Source organism: Heloderma suspectum, chromosome 1, assembly GCF_057233095.1.
Source record: "Heloderma suspectum isolate Gila_16-S chromosome 1, 16-S_ref, whole genome shotgun sequence".
Classification (NCBI taxonomy): domain Eukaryota; kingdom Metazoa; phylum Chordata; class Lepidosauria; order Squamata; family Helodermatidae; genus Heloderma; species Heloderma suspectum.
This window is the reverse complement of record NC_139458.1, coordinates 153,790,588-153,806,169: the sequence shown is the minus strand read 5'-3', so window position 1 is coordinate 153,806,169 and position 15,582 is coordinate 153,790,588. Positions and strand designations below refer to the sequence as shown.

Below are 15,582 nucleotides of genomic sequence, written 5' to 3'. Positions count from 1 at the left end.
GCAAAGCTAGGTTGAAAAAACAATATGCTAGTTTGAAAAAACAATATGGTAGGTTGAAAAACAATAGCTAGGTTGAAAAAAAAAGTATGTGTCAGATCCTATGAAATACATGATATTTTATGGCTTAGTTTTGTTTTCCTCTGCTTTGGAGCTTTTAGATTAACATTTTAATGCTACATAAAAGCTTCTCTGTTTAACAGTAAGGGTTGCATTTTGCTTTTAAAAAGATAAGTGTGCAACTCAAGGAATTGATGTTTTAGTACCTGCAATATAATCCTCCAATTATCACAAGCATCTGAAAGATAATCGCAAATTTAGGCAGGTATTTTTTTTCTAATATAGTGCTCGTTTTAATTGACTAAGAATGTTTTTAGTGCTTTTCCTAAGCACACAAGTCACTCCTCCTACAGTAGCTCAGCAATCTTTACAACCCACCATAAGGCAAGCAAGTATTGTTATCTGGTTATTACAGGTGGGGACTGATCAGCTTGCCTGAGGACATTCAGTGAGTTCATGCTTGGTGTGAAATTTGAAACAGGGATTTCCTGGCCCACAGCTCACCCTATAATTACTGCACTATGTTAGTTCTAAGATTTAGAGGCCAGTGACTGATGCTAGAGCAGGCACCGCGATTAAGACACATCTCTACATCACTAAAGGTTACTGCTTTGAGCCTCTCACTTGGATGCACGTTGGATGACTAGCTTTCAATCCAGGGAACTGTACCATCGGCACTATGACCCACTGGAATGTGGGAAGTTGTTGGCTGTGGGTACTGTTGTTACAGGTGCAATTGTGCCTCTTACACACAGTCTGCTGGTTCAGAATAGATTCTTTGTCCTGTTGGTGTAATTACGTTACACAAGAATTGGCTCTCTCTAAGGAAAGAGGCAGTACACAAACTATTGCCTCCTGAGAAAACCTAAAATTCATTCTCATACACCGGACACCTTTTGGGGACCTTGAGTGACAAAAACCTTCCATTTGGGTGGGAGAGGAGTACAAAGGGAGCAACACCATCCCAAATCCTTCTCTCAGACCGCTTCAGTGACATCAGTAGCACTTCTAACGCCTCCTTACTGGGGATGTCTTTTTTAATTAACTGCACTGTGCCAAGCCATACTGTGTTCAAACTAGTATCCATTTTGGTTTGCTGCAAATACACACAGTTTCACTTCACCCATTATATATGCTCATGTGAAGCTTGGTTTGGTCCAGCCCTTTAATGTGGTGAGTATCTGTTTAATATTAAGTGCTATTCCCTCATCAGTGTAAAAGAAATTAAGATACATGTGTGAAAAATCCCTGCCTAAATGTCAGCAATAAAAAGGGAGTAAACAGATCATAAAACAGATCTAATTTACACACATGTAATTTCTGAGGCCCTTCCCACCACACCCCATGTTTTAACAGATGTGCTGGGCTCTGGGCTGATCTACTGATATCATGCCTCCAGGCCCAGGCAACACACAGGACTGTTTGGAAGCAGGCCTAACAAACCACTAATGGTATAAATGCCAATTAGATAAAGTGAAAGAAAAGTTTCTATTTTAATTTTGAAATTCTATTTTCTACCATTCTGAAATTCCACCATGACCCCCACTGAGGCTTCTCTACCAGGTCCCCCCTTTTTTGCTTAACATAAAACATTGTTTAACATAACATCCAGTCTGAAGAAGAGTTCTACAAAGCTTGCCAACTATTTTGAAACTTTTTGATGGGTCCTAATAAAAGTATTATCCTGTTGATGCTTTCATTTTTTAAATTCTATTTGACAAACATGAAAACATTTTATAAGTAGACAAATTCACTTTAAACCTTTATTTTTCTGCCTTTTCATTGCAAAATCATGAATTATCTTCTTCTTATAGAGTTATACCCAGAAATGGAAGCATCCCACTGGTTCACTCCATTCCATCAGGCTTCCGTTATGCCCACTATATCTAGGTCCCCATTTAAAACCAGGCACTCCAACTCCCATGTTGATCTATGAATTATGTGAAACCTAACTAGAATACTCTTCAGCATTAGTGCTGTCAAATTCCCAGGATTTTCTGCCACTCTGTGAAGGCTTCTAAATGTCATGGAATAGGACTCTAAACAACAAAGCATGTGCAGGCACACAAGGAAAATGCACGGGTGTGTTGCAGCAGTGCATGCGAATTACAATCACACACCACTGCGCAGCTTAGCCTCCACCCTGCCCTGGAAAAATTCCTGCTGACACCCATATGCTAGAGTAGTGAGAGACAAAATAGAATAGGTCACACCATTCAAAAATTTTGTTAGAGTCTATATGCTTATACTCAACTAGAAAGATTCAGGACTGGACTCTGATCTCATTTGGGATTTACACTTTGGCAACTCCACTGACATCAGTCAATTTATTATTCCATTTACACCCTATGAAACACACACGCTGTTCTAGCTAGAAATTATTACATTACGAAATTTAAGAGATTTTTTGCTTCAGGGATGGTATAAGTATAATTGGTCCCAGCTGCAAAGTGTGGTGGGTTGGTATATTCACTAGATGATCTTTCAAAGTCTGTCTTCTCCCTATAATTTTCTGATTGCATCATCATGGGTGGAACAAGGGGATACACATAGTACAGAACTGATGTTTTCTTGTTAGCGTAGGACAGCGAAAAACCCTTAGGCACAGCCATTCTTCTCTTCATCATCACTAATTTATTATATACGTATTTACGAGAATCTTTCATGCCCTTGTTATTGCATCGAAACCAAATCTCCAGAAACACCATCACATACCAATCCACCTTCCTGTCAATACTCTGCTTTCATTGGTCTTGGAAGGTTAACCATTAAATCCTCCTAGACTGTTTGAGAACAACAAAAAGCTAATCCCAAAGCTGTTTACATCCCTCCCATCTACTGAATTATGACTTTTGATTCCTTTCTGTTAAGCTCCTTTTGGTTTTCTAACAAAACTCACGAAGATGCCCTTAAATCCAATGCTGTATAATATGCTGCATAAGGTTTGCTGGGATTGTCCAAGGGGGCTCACAGTTTTTATAGGAAAACACTTTTGATGTACATTCTTCAAGGAGATGCCCTTTTGTGTTAAATTAATATTGACATGACTGCACTAAAAGCCAAAGACTAAGGCAGTGAAGTGACATATCCTGTCCCAGGAGGGAAACAGAAAGGTCAAAAATCAAGTGCAAGGACACCCTTATGTCAGCTGAAACACACTACAATCAGTTCCTCCAAATCTTGCCTGGAATACCTGAGAATATGCATGTTAATGGCATAACTGAGAATCAGGTCTCCCAGAGCTCTATTGGGATATAATCTCTGGTCAGAGCTGATTGCAAACACATGCATTCACCTCCTTTTTATAGATATATTGATTGTGATGCCACATATAACCTTTGGCTAGCAGCATTTGTAGTAGGCCTATTTTGATATAGCCCACCCAAAGTAGTGATTGATTACACTGTGCTCCAGCCTTGACTGGTCAGTGGCAGGTTTGCATAGGAGAGAGGAATTTTGTGTTCCCTAGACAGTTTCTCTGACCTTGTAGCCAGGGAACTGTGCTCCCCACCCCTCCCCTCGTAGCCTGTGTGGAGAGAACCATGATGGCTACCTCTCCCTGCTTGGTAAATGGAGCACGGAGACGGGGGAAAGGGATATTCCTGGGGGGTGGGGAGGGGAGGAGAGCGGGGCAGCTCACACCTTTTCCTATTGCTGCCCCAGCCTTCTTCCCTCCTCCTCCCCGAAGGCTCTTCTAGACAGGTGATTTGGCCTGTCTAGCTTAAATGCAGCAGCTCAGTATAGGATACTCATAAGCCTCCGAGTTCAGGGCCCATAGGATTGCGCCCTCAATTTTTAATGTAAAGGCAGGGCACGATTGCCTGCCTCATGCAAGAAATTTTGGGGATACAATTAAAGGGCAACAAATTGCCACAACATAATGTAGTCTTGAAAGGCAGCTAAGAATCGCAGTAAATAAATAAAATTCTAGTTGCCGTTGGCAGGGGAGGGAGATTTGGATATTCTGCCACCCTCAAGCACTAAACTATCTTGTATTTGGCTAGAGGAAGAAGGTCCACCAGGCAATGAAAGTGTTTTACTTCCCCTGGTAACTCAGGATGGGTGTACACATGGAGAGGAATGAAGCAGTAAACAGAATATACCACTTCAGTCTACAGGTGGGGCATCCCACCTTAGACAACTTTTCTATGTAAAAATAAATAAATCCTTGCAAATAGAAAAAAGTGTATCAGGGAGAAAAGTTCTAGCCCAGCCTCTTGGCCTTCTGTGCTAGTCTTCTTTTTTGCCAAAAGTTATTAACGTAAGGAAGCGTTCATAAATGTGGTCCCCCATCTTCCATTTGAAGTGGTCCATCCCCTTCTATGGCTTTAGCATTCTCCCACATCATTCTGCTCCATGTGTAGAACAGGCCAGAAATTCACATGTTTGTGATGCTCTTTGATTAATCACTAAAGCCTGGTTTACATGTGCAGTAAGATGACTTGGTGGAATGGTTGGTCCCACTTCAGATTGCAGGTGGGTGATGATATTTTTGAATGTTCCCTTCTGTTTCTTTTTTTGTTTTAAGTACCCTCCCTGCAAATCGTAAACCAGCAGAGCAGGGAAACAGCTGCAATAGAAAATCTCTCTGATGTGCTAGCTTTCTATCTGCAGAGAGTTTATCACACAGAAGAGCATTCAAAACTGGAACCACAACCTGCAGTTTGAAGTGATACAGTCCATTCTACCACTCACAACTCTCTGCCACCTCATTCTCCTGCATGTACAGATGAGGTCTAGGTCTAGAGTATCCACCGTTGCAGTGTTAGTCAAGGAAACTTTCCATTAACAAGGTTTCCTGAGAAAGCACTCTCAATGGCTGCTCCTCTGCCTTGACCCTGTAAAAGCCTGTATGCCTTCCATAGACAGCATACACTATTTTAAATTCAGATAATTATTTTGACAAGGATAAATTATTTTATCATAGTTTTTTTTTAAAGTTCTAAACTGTTTTAAAGTTCTAAAACTGCAAGCCACAACCTGCCTGACAGAATAGGAAGGTAAGTACAATTTCAATGAAATAAATGCAGACAATTTATTCCCATGGGTATGGACCTGCAACACTGAGAAGGGACCATAGCTCAGTGGTAGAGCGCAAGCTCTCCATGCAAAAGGACCCGGGTTTAAAAATCTCGCATCTTCCACAGGTGATTGGAAAGGCCCCTGCTTGAGACCACAGAGAACTGCTGCCATTCAGAGCAAACATTACTGGGCTAGATGGACTAACTGTATGACCTGGTATAAGGCAGGTTCCTATGCACTAGCTGAATCAAGAGGTACAAATAGCTTTCCGATTGGCATGGGAGATACTCTGAACAGGTTTCTCTCTTCTTAAAAACTTATCAATATCCAAATTTAAATATCCATATTTTAAACTCTGCAGTTATTGAATCCATGTACAAATTATGCTGACAATGATGAACGCTTTCAGTCACAATTCCAGTGCTTAAATTTACATAAAAGAAACCTAACACCTGTTTTTTATTTATCCATCCATCCATCAACTCTAAATATTCCATATGCAGCATCCTCTGCCTCTAGAATACAAATGTTACACTGCCACTTGATTACTGTTAACTTATACTGAATATGATTTATGAATAAATACGTTCACAAACTCATCATCTAGTTTTTGGCACTGCCTCATCCAAGGCTGTGACCTGAAGTTAGAGACATGACACAGGCAAGACATACAGATCACCGGCCGTCTCAGAGCACATGGCAGAATATGGAATTTCTGACTTCTGGTACCCTAGCGACACACTGATTTGTGAATGCAAAATCGCCAAATGCTGATTATTAAATTCTTTCTATTGACAAGTGACTTGGATAACATTAGCATTCATTAGTTTGCTTCTACATTCCTCCATGCCACAAATATTTATGTTAATGTATTGAGAAAACTGAAGGTTAAGTGTAATAAACATCTCTCTCAGCCAAATGGGGAGTAGAGATGTGCAGGGTTAAGGCTAGGGGAGGAGAGAGCCCAAGACCTCTAGTGACACCCTCTTCACCACTTCTCAAGAATTACTGGCTGATGCCCAAAATTCAACACTGTTTCTACGTACTCCTGTCTCTGAGCATACGTTCTAAGGAAGCTACTTGAAACGGAGCAGAAGAGTATGACAACAGTGCCCAATCCAGATACAAGGGAGAACATGAATGCTAGATGCAGGTTGTTCCTTGTTCTTAATGTTCAAAAAAATAGCTATATTAGAGTGGCAAGCAGCTGTATAGGCCCTGAAGCCCTGCCTACTGTAAGTTTTTGTGGTCCCTGAGGCTTCAGCCAGCACAGCCCACACGCTTCTGAAAGCATTCCGCAGAAACTGAAACAACCGAACAGCTACTTGTTTAAAAAATACTAACACCAAGGAGTAAGCTAATAATATGGGTAGAAAACAAAGGACTGCTAAATTTGTGAGTGTGCAGCTTGATGGCTAAATGACATGTTGTCAGGGAAGTAGCGAAGGTTTTCAAAAACAAATACATCTCTTTGGTAGAGGGAGAGGTTCACAGAGGGCTTGTGCCACCAAAGGGGACTTAGATAAGTCTGAGAATCTCTGAGCTATCAGTTCACAGCACAATAAGTTACCATACAAAGCCTTCCAATAGTACAAATTAAGGGGAGTACTCTTTAGACCAGGCTTTTTAACCTGCAACCATGTTCTCAGCTGTAGGAAAATGGAAGTATTAATTGCCTATACAATGTGAGAACCAGAACCACTGCGGCCTTCGATCTAGATCTCACCACAGGTGTGCAACTACTTCCATAAGGATTAGGAAAGAAGTGCTGCTTAAACATGGATAACAAGAAACAGCCTTGTCTGGCCAGGACTTCTGGACTGGAGGTCAGTCTCTTTCCAGACTGAGCAAACTCATACGCTGATATCCAGGCCCAAGAAGGAAGTCCATGGAACAGGTGGGAGCACATGATAAATGGAGGAGCAGACTTTGCCAAAACTCGAAGACCAGAGGATCATATATATAATATTGGTTATTATGGAAAATGGACTGCAGACATAAGATGGAGGAGAGGAAAGCAGGAAAACAGAGTACAGTCTGCCACAGAAGCCCATATTAGGCTGCCATATTTAGACAGGGAGAGCTGACAGGATGTTTGCCACTGTCTAAACTCAGTCCACTACTGCTTAAACTGAGGAAAAGGAGCAGCCAATGCCCCTATAGATGAGGGTGGAACCACAGAAATGTTACCTCCCAGATTCAAGACTTAAGATGTCTGTGATAGGGTTGCCATGTATCCCTATTTTATAAATGGAATATTCAAGGCACAACAAATGTCTTAGGTCACATAGAACACATATATTACAGAAGGGGCCCTCAGCTACAGTCTTGGGGTACTTTCAGATGATGCATTTGTTGTGCAACCATTCTGCATCATTCACAAAATTTTATGGGGGATCTAAAGGCAGTTTCCCATTTGTAACCTGCCCATGTTTTTCAACTGCTTCTTCTTCCTTTTTTATTACTGCAGAAAATCTGTGAAGTAGAGAAACACTGAATAGCTGCACAATGTCTTTTGACTGGTAGTGATAGGAGCCCTACATCTCAAAGGACCCCTGATAAACTCTTAAATTAAGCTATCTTTTCTATTCTGCAGTGCCAATTTATTAAAGAAATGACCAAATTCTAGCATCTTGGCAATACAGATAAACAGAGGGGGAAAGGTGAGCCTGCAATTTCCTAAGCATTGTTCCCTGTCCAGCTGGTGTCTTGTTTCCTATACTCGAATGATTTCAACTAGGTCACCAGATTAAAAACTGTAAGAATATCTTCCACACATCATCCAATTCCATTTGAGTTTATGTCTACAAATGTTTTATACATATTGCTGCTGTTTGTTGATGCAATCCTCATGCTTATGCCAGAAAGCCTTCCCACCATTTCCATCTCATGTTATGCTCATTACACTCTATGAATGGCTCTGGCCAAGATAGAATTTTGCACTGTAACAATGAATATTAGTAAAGCCTGAACCGAAAAAATGACAATTCTTTCACACTTGCAAAACACCATATAAAATAGAAGCTATTTCTTTGATGTATTTAACTTCCTGTATTTCAGATAAAGTGCCTGGAAACAGCTAGCAATTTTACAATATGCCCCACTGGGATTAAAACAAAGAGTACTGAAATGCAAAGGACATTAAATATTTGGATGCCCAGGCACCCAGAAGACAGGAAAGAAAGAATCTTCCTTTTGACCAAAGTTGTTTCAACATGTTAACACTTTGAAGTCCATGAAGTTAATCACAAAGAAATCACTTTGCAGGTCATATGATGTGACAGAATCTAACCCAAGATTTTTCTGGCAAGGCTCTGCTGAATGAAAGAGCCAGTTCAGTATCATGTACAGTACGGGACTGTTTAGGATTTTATGAATGGAAATAACTGTAGCCATATTTCAGGTTAATTGGTATTACACACCAGACGAGAGAGGAAATTCATTTTCAAAAGGCATAAACATATAGCTGCTTTAATGACACAAAATAGTTTTATTGGTACATCAGTCATTAGAAGCACCAAGGTAAAAGCTATAAAATTGAAATGCAAGTCTCCTCCAGAACTGCTATGTATAAATGTTAGTCCTGGCAAATAGAGATCCCTTTCCAGTTTCCGGAGATGAGGATACATTACTGATTACTGATTAACTTTTTAAAAAGTAGTCTTTATCTGTAGAGTTGGGAAAGGTCTAGGGCAGCCTTCCCCAACTGGGGGAGGCTGGTCCCAAACCAAGTCGGGACAAACTGGTCTAGTGGTTGTGGAAGGCTTCCCCTTCCCCCACCTTGGCTTTCCCTTTCCTCTGGAGAAAGACTGCCATAACTGAACAGGAGCTGCTGAGTAGACTAGAATGCACATGTTAAAGTGCCAAAGGTAATATTTAAAACCCCCATTGTTGCTGTTGTTTTTAAAAAGAGAGGCTTAATAAATAGGTTTGCACAGGGTGTGACAGGTCAAAGAAGGACCTGAGGATGATCAGTTGATGCCCAAACATGGATAAAGAAAGCTAGAATTCCTACCAGCCTAGTAACTAACTTGGAGCAATCTTGTATTGCCCGAGAATCCCCAAGGTTATTTGACCTGACATGACAGTGAATTTGTATAACATGGGCTGAAACAGATTTTATTATTTTCTTATTCACCAACAAGGCGAGAGATTTGCCAATCTGATGACTGGGCAATAGGCAGGGCAATCTGGCTCCATTGCCTACGTTTCACTACCCTGTTTTGATCTAGCCATGTGCTTACTGAACATAAACAGCAAGAAATCAGCCCCAATGCAATCCTATACTGATCCTATCTAAGGCTGATGGGCCAAGAGTCTAAAAAAAGTCATAAATAGATATTGTCAAGAATTTTTTTCTTGCCTTAAGTTAAGGAGTCCATTTTCTGTTTGTGCTGTGTGTGACTACTCTGTTCGCCTAAATCGAAACAGCACGTAGCAATGCAACCATCTGGGCTTGTGAGTTTTGTTATCTTGAGATAGCTTCCACCTTCAAGGCCAGGGTAAGGCTCAGTTAATTGGGACCAAATGGTCTCAGCTGTGTTCCTGAGGGAACCTTCCCTGCTCCCATCCCAGGTTTGAGAAGCTGCAGTACTTGACCTGTGATTGGCCCTTCAAAATCTTCTCTGAGTAGTCAGGGGTTTCAGCTCAAAAGGGGGAGGTTTGGATCTGCCCATTTGTCTTCATCTACCTGTGCCGACTTGCTTTCGGGCTTGAGCTCTTGGATCCTGGATTGGTCTCTGTCCTATTGAGAGACCCGTGCTTCAGTATTGTATGGAATAGGGTTAGGTATTGCTTTGTTACTTTTTGCCTGGGATATTGTTCCAAAGGTTCTCTTTTATTTTTGTACACCTTTTTATCCCTTTCCCCTATATAAACTTCATCCCTACCTCTAGAGCTGTGCATGCTTTCTTCCAGGTAAACCTCAGTACTAAACTCAGCGCCTTCTGCTAGGCTAAATGCAACTGTGACTAGAGAGGGCTTGAAATAGAGGATGCCGGCTTGCCCTAATTGTGTCCTGAAAGGCCTGAGAGTCCTCTGACTCAGGCTGAGGTGGACGTAAGGGGTGATGGAAGTCTACCGGGTAATTGTTTGTCCCTGCCTACCCTGCAGGGAGTTTGGGCAACCCCTCTCTCCCTTCACTGGTATAAAACGTATCTATATTTTATAGATGATACAACAAGACTGAGGGTTCGCATGGAATTCAAAAGGAAATTGTAGGGAAAGGAAAATCAAATTAAATCCCTTAAATCCCACATCTATCTGCCTACGTACCTATCTACATACCTATAATAATAAGAGAGAATGTGTGTCTACCTGTCTGTCTGTGCCAATACAATAAAATTTAGACACCTGAAACTCGGCAGACATACCAAGGGGATCCTGCAGGTGTGGCACCTCGGGGTTATTTTGTTTTAAGAATTCATTAATTTTAATTAATTTAAATGTGTCAGTGTGTTTAACCCCTGTGGTAACTTCTTCAGTAAATAGGTGGCAGGCGTCTCTAACCAGCACATAGCTTTACAGTCAGTATAGTATAAAGCCAGGGAGAGTAGCCTGAGGGACCGTGCTATATGTCTCCTCCTCCCCGCTTGGTGTGGGATGGCTCCCCCCCCACCCTACTGGGGAATGGAGTGGACCAAGCCTTCCCTCAGAGGGCTATAGGGGTGCACCATGGCAGGGGCTGTGCCCAGTGGGCATGGCTTCACTCAGACAGGGAGAGCACAATGTGTCCAACTCTGACAGCGGCATAAGCTTGCTTGAAAGCTTCACTGTATCAAACAGTGAAGAGTTATTCCAACCCCTGCAAAGCCGGGTCCATTTTCTAGTTGGTAATAAAACAGTAGAGAGGGGGAAAGTTGGCTGTACATTTGCTGAGCATTGCTTCTGTACAGCAACTGCCTGTTTGGCTCAAGCACGGAAATATTCTATGACTGTCTACAGTTAAATTCGCATTTGGAAACAAAGATCAAACATAAAACAAAAGGAATGCATGACTCATGGTAGGTGAAATAAAGTGGCTTGTTGCCACTATGATGTAAGGAAAAGGTCAAGCAAATGAGAAACTACAACAGAGAGCATGACTGAATCAAGATCAGTAGATCCAGATATAATATTAACTAAGGAAGGGCATCTACCACAACTCCTTCACTGCTGAGTCAACACATATTTAATTTGTGAGAAACAGGAAAGACAATGTTAAGGAAGGTGGGAATCCAAAGGAAAACACACGATTCATCTCCCTAACACAATATGGTGTGGGTCTCATTGTGGACTACTCTTCAGACAGCCTTTGTTCTTTATCCTCTGTTGAGTAATAGATTTTGAAAAAGCAAAGGCATGTGAGAGATGAACACCAGGTCTTTTATATCACACCACCCTGTGTACATAGGTATAAGTGGGCACCTAGACTAGGGAAGACTCTTCCCTCTTTCCCCCAGGTCTCAGTGCCTGTTCCAAGAGGTTGCACACAATCTGAAAAATAGCAGAGTTCTACTGGACATGTTGTCTGTGATCTAGAAGACCACAAACTCATAGTATTCCCACTGCCATCTACACTTCCATTAGCTCCCATAGCAGACAGCAGGGAAGCACCAACTGTGCATGCAGACCAAGTATTCCAGATGGTGGCTATTGTATTTTTGGTTTTTGCTAATCAACTTATAAAGCTGCCTTGTACCAGGTGAATCCATTGGCCTATCTAGCTGAGTGCTATCTACTCTGATGGGTAGCATCTCTCCAAGATCTCAGGCAAAGGTCTTTCCTGCTGTAATACTGTAAACCCTTTAAGCTGAAGATGCTAGAGACTAAACCTCAGACCCTGCCATACTCACTGAGCCACAGCACATCCCTTGTTAATATTAAGAATGGCACTCATAACATGCTGATCCTAAAAGTTTTCGTTCTCAAAAGGGTCTGAATGGCATTTTCACAGCTTTGTGCCAATCACACCAAACAGTTCTTGTGGGTTGACAGTCAAAAGAGCTCCAGTAGTCAGATAGCAATTACTAGATCAGCATTTTAAAAGCCAAGTTGCTTCAATCACTTAGGATGGGAAATGTGGTGGACTGTCCCAAAGGAATAATGCAATATCCATAAGATATCCCACACAGTATTCAACATCATATAATCAGTGGCAGTGCAGGATGAAGTATGGAAGCATAGAGATGTCTTATGACAACCTTCCCCCACCTGGTGCCCTTCAGATATGTTGGACTGTAACTTCCATAATTAGTTGGAGGGTACCAGGTGGGGCAAGGCTGTCTTATGATATTTACACCCCACAGAATTAAATCTTCAGGTGCCCACAACTCTAATTAAAAACACTGATGCTCTTGTTCGCCACCATCATAGTTATCTGACCCTTATAGCACACCCTCTATCCAGACCTAAATACTTTCATTGCTTGAGATTATATGACTCTTATAAGCTATGGATTAAGGGACATAAACCATTTTTATTGCCCTCATACATTTGATTAGGTAACCCATCAAGTTTTACTGCTTAACTCAGTTGTTCAGTTTTTTATTATGTCCTCATCTTATTTACATGATCAAAGCATGGATTGATTTTTCCTCCAATGACATTCTTCACCTAGGTTTCTCAAAAGGTGAAGTAAGTGAGAGCACTGGCTTCATTTTTCAAGTTAATAATTCTACATTTGGGGAGGGGTTCTGCTGTTAAAATGTATATGAATAGTTGTTCAAAAATCTACACCACAATTAATTTTATCTAAGTGTATGAACACTACGTTGGAACTCATTACTCAAATAACACTTCTGGGACTGATCTATGAAATGGATTCTGGACCTTTGTTGAGTTTTTCTTGTGGATCAAGTTTCAGAAGAGTTCTAGTATTTCCAGCTATATGAATATAAGTATGGAATCGCTTTGGATTCAAAACCCTTAAAACCTAATGTAAAAGTTTTCCTTAAGCAACCTCAAGATTCTTAGAAGTATACTGAGTTGTTTGCTTGGAGCATATATTCAAGTCTGCAATGTCCTGGATTGTTGGAAAGGGAGACAAGATACTGGATTAAAGTACTATGGGTCAGACCCAGTAAGATTATTTTTAACGTATAACCACATAGGTGATTGCAGATGGAGCAAGAATGGACCGTATGGACTATTTACATTACAATGGACTATTTACATTACAATATGAATGTAGTAATATTTCTACATTACACTTTAATCTTGCTTGAGGGGTGAGAATTCTGCTGAAAAGATGCATAAAATGAGATGATGCTAAATTATTTGCAATAGGCAAAGTTTATTCCACTTGTCTTTATGTTGAGGAATAGTTAAAATGGACAAAGGAAAAGTCATTTGTCAAACTGATATTACTACCCCCACTCCCATGCCCATACTAATTAGTCATCTTATATATCTGCACTGTTTTTCCTTACGACTGTTACTGTGGTAGAAGAATGTCTTTGTGCCTTTGCTCTATAATTTAGTCTTTAATTACGCTTTGGCATTTCCTTGCTTTTGAGTATTTCACTTAGCAACCTTGGTCGTTGATGCTCTCTTTCAAAAGACCTTACAAATGGAGGTCTTGTGTTAAAAAAAAAAAAGATTAACACCTTTGGAGCCATCTTTCTTATGGATTAAAAAAGAAATTAGTTTTATTTTACTCTAGGAGAACCATGAGCTGTAGAATTTCACACGAGATCCAAAGTGCATTAAGAGATTAGCCTTTTCAGGTCATGATCTAATTTGCGCTTACTTTCCATAAGAATACTTACTTTCCATAACTGCATGGACTTTATCATTATCTGATTAGTCCATACAATGTTTGCATGAGAAAGGCCAAAACTGACAGGTGCCTATGCAACTGGCACTAAGAACCATTCCAGCTTCTGTCAAGACTGGAACCTAAATTTCTTCACATAAATGTCACATTCTGGAAACAAATCCCTACGTGGAGAGACTGAAAGAACTGGCAGTTTAGCCTTGAGAAAAGAAGACTGAGGGGAGATATGATAGCGCTCTTCAAGTACTTGGAAGGTTGTCACAGAGAGGAAGGCTGATGTCTTCTTGATCATCCCAGAGTGCAGGACATGGAATAATGGGCTCAAGTTACAGGAAGTCAGATTATAGCTGAACATCATGAAAAACGTCCTTGTTAGAGCAATACGACAATGGAACCAATTACCTAGAGAGGTAGTGGGGCCTCTCACACTGGAGGCATTCAAGATGAAGCTAGACAGCTGTCTGTCAGGGATGCTTTGACTTGGATTCCTGCACTGAGCAGGGGGTTGGACTCGATAGTCTTATAGGCCCCTTCCAACCCTACTATTCTATGAATCTGTGGCCAATGTATTTCATGTAGCACGTATACAATTTTGCTTCATTTAAACATCAGAATATGTTAGCTTAAAGCTTTTCCTGCAAATAACTATGCCTTATGAGAAGCATTTCAACATTTTTGAAAGGGCAAAGAACCGCACAAAAGCCTGGAAATCACCAAATAAGGGTGTGGTGCTAACGGAAGGCAACATGGCCCTTTGGGGAACTCCAGAGGGATAGATTAGGAACCCAGGAGGGCCAAATTTGGTCTCTGGGCCTGAGGTTCTCTACCCCTGGTGCAGACAGTACTGAGCTGAGGTATAAGGCGGCTTCCTATGTCCTGAAAACAATGGAGACTTTCAAGATTTTAGTATAGCTGTGACTGAACAGCAGCCTGTCAAAAGACGATAGTCTAAGACAGGAGTTCCTATCTTTGGTATTCATTGTAAACCTAGAAATTTCATCTTCAGACTGACCTCCACATAGTTGAAGCAGAATGAATAGCACACTTACAAGCTTCTTGTGGACCAGCCACTAGATGGAGAGAAAGGCACACTTGATTTCCCTAAATTAAAAAGCATCCTCTTATTAATTAATTAATTTAGAAGTAGAGGCAGGCACCAAATGGATTGTTTCTGCAGATGATGTACTTACATACTGTGCCCATGGCTTTACTCATGCGACTTTGTCACTAGCTTCATTCCTACTTCTGATGCCATTGCTGGGTGTGTGAAGGGGCCTAAAGGTCACCCTTCAGCCACCCAGTGAGGAGAGGCCCCTCCTTCTGCCACCTATTCTCTTTGTGCTACTCACTAGAGTGGGAAGACCTGATTTACAGCAGAAATGCCACAAGGTGGCTTTGAACCCTTCCTACACTGAGTAGGGGGTTGGACTCGATGGGCTAAATGGCCCCTTCCAACTCTATGATTCTAGGCATGACTGGCTGGTCCAGGGGACTGGGCACCATGGAAACAACAGGACCTGGTTTACTCCAGGAGGCTCTGCAGGCTCTTTGAGACGCATGTCCATCAGGCTCAAGATGAGCCATAGATGCCTCCACATCCATTATGCCTGCCCCAGCATGTGTTGTGTCCTTTTTATACCTTTGGATAGCTCATTGAAGGGTAGTGTGTATGTGTGTGCATGGGGGTGGGGGTGGGGGAGTAGACATTATTTTTGCCTTGAGTTTAGTATCAGGAATTCCAAGTAGAG

General features: G+C 41.3%; 1 protein-coding gene across 1 annotated transcript in view; it reads right to left on the bottom strand.

Moving 5' to 3' along the window:
• The window catches only part of PDIA5 (protein disulfide isomerase family A member 5), a 211,270-nt gene that overhangs the window by 50,596 nt on the left and 145,092 nt on the right, over nucleotides 1-15,582 (bottom strand). The window lies entirely within an intron of this gene.